This window comes from Citrus clementina, unplaced genomic scaffold (genome assembly GCF_000493195.1).
Source record: "Citrus clementina cultivar Clemenules unplaced genomic scaffold, Citrus_clementina_v1.0 scaffold_2, whole genome shotgun sequence".
In the NCBI taxonomy this organism is placed as follows: Eukaryota; Viridiplantae; Streptophyta; class Magnoliopsida; order Sapindales; family Rutaceae; genus Citrus; species Citrus x clementina.
The window spans coordinates 2,150,475-2,152,620 of NW_006262688.1; positions in this window are offsets into that span (position 1 = coordinate 2,150,475).

Genomic DNA, 2,146 nt, shown 5'->3' on the forward strand with positions numbered 1-2,146 from the left:
TTCACCTTGGAGGTGTTTGCCTTATTCTCACTCTTCATGGAAGAAAAGGCTTACTTGTTATGGCCAAAATTGCTTTTCTTAACACCAGGTTTAAACAATATCAGCATGCCATCATTGGCACATTTCTCACTACCCTCCATGCCGGAAGTGCTTTGCTTACCTTTTATCCCAATTTTAACCTTTCACTTCTTGATTCCAATCTTGCCACCACCTAAAAGTCCAGATCCACCTTCAAGGAGCTGAACAAATCACCTCAGCTAAAATAGCTACCCTGCACCATCAGCTTGTTTACAGGCTGCAAAATCATGCTTTGGACTTGCCAACTCCACAAACTGCCAATTCAGAAGCTCTTATGATTCTTGCAGAATCTGAAGAGATCCCAACCATTATTCAAATACCACGGTAGATTACCCGACAATAATTGATCAAACTCATGCCTTTGGAATGGTTGTCCAATTATGAACAATTTCATCAACATTCTGAACCCACTGCCAAGTTCGTCCTCAGAATCGCCCAGATTATCTTTTACCTATTCTTCAATGATCACTTCTGTCCACACAGAACAAGAAAACCTACCAATTCAAGCCTTTAATGATCAAGGTTTTCCCATATACCCAGCAAAACTTCACGGACGTTTCTTATGGGATGTCCCAGTCTTTGGCAACTGTGATGCCGGATGCCCTTGTTGGGAAGATATTAAAGAAGATGATGACGAACCCAAAAGACGCAAGCGCGTCTAAAAAGATTGTTTACCCAGCTTGCTAATACCATGCTGCTCATTCTAAAGATCCACCTGAGCCTGATTCTCAAGCACCTTTACCCATCTATGACAAAGGCCTTGCCTGGATCCAAAAACATGAACCCGCGTTGCTCAATTGCAGAATGCAATCAACCCATGAGACCACCCATGTTAATCCCACTCCTCACATACAGTTTTGTATGATGTTTTTCCCATCAACATCTACAGAATACCAAGCCTAGTTCCCACCTTTGGAAAAACAAACTGACCAACAAAAGAGTTTTGTCTCCAAACCATTTGTCCCATCTGCAGTAACCCCTGCTGGCCATTTAGAAGAACCTCATTCTTTTGAAGCAATATTAAACTGGTAAACTCAAAATAATATTAGATAGAACCAAGCAATCACTACCTTGCATCATAAAGTAGACAACATTACTCACAAAACCAATCAGGTTGAGAAAAAAGTTGATACCATCTCAGATAAGTTAAATCAAATTTATCAAAATCTTCATGACAGAGTTACTCAACTTGACTCTGAACTTCGGGCTATGCTTGCTCAACGAGTCTATAGTCCTGATTTTGATAAATAAATAAAAAGCTGAGATAAGAGCTTTGAAAGCTAAAATTGCCAGAATTGATTCAGAAAAAGTCCAGCCTACCCTTTTTACGAGTTCTGCTCCTTTACTAGTAATAAATCCTACCTATCATCATTTCCTACCATCAACTTCTTCCCGAGCATATGATCCTTCTAAACTTTTTGGTATGACCCATACTCTATTTCCTCCACATCCACAACCATAGTCAAAACCAAAGAAAACCCCAAAACCAGTTCTAGTTCAAAAATCCATTCCTCAACAAAATCATCAAACATCTCGATTTGATCCATCACCCTCTCCATCACCAACTTCTTTACCTGAATCTACTCAACCACCTCCAATTCAACCTTCTGTTTCTCTAGAAAAACAACCCATGTACCAATATTCTGCTCACCAAATTTCCCATTCTCCATCTCCAGATTCTTCTACTGAAAATTCCCCTTCACAATCAGATTCATCATCCATTGAGTCATCTGATTTGTATGACTCAGACACTTCTGATTCAAATCTAGCTGATATTTCCAAACTCCTCATGGCAGAACCTACTGAACAGTCTGGTGCCACTGACACTGGCCCACGCACTGAAACTGTTGATACTAATGAAGAAAATCACGAAATTGGTGAATCTTCTCAGTTCATTCCCCCTCAGCCAAAAGTCTCCAAACCTTCAAATGGACCATGGTTTACTTTTGATGATATCCTTCCAACAAAATGGAGAAAAAGATTACAAGAGTTGTCTGCTTGGATTGATCTCCAAATGTTAACTCCAGATGCAACAACCCAATCTGTTATACGAGAATTCAGTACTCGG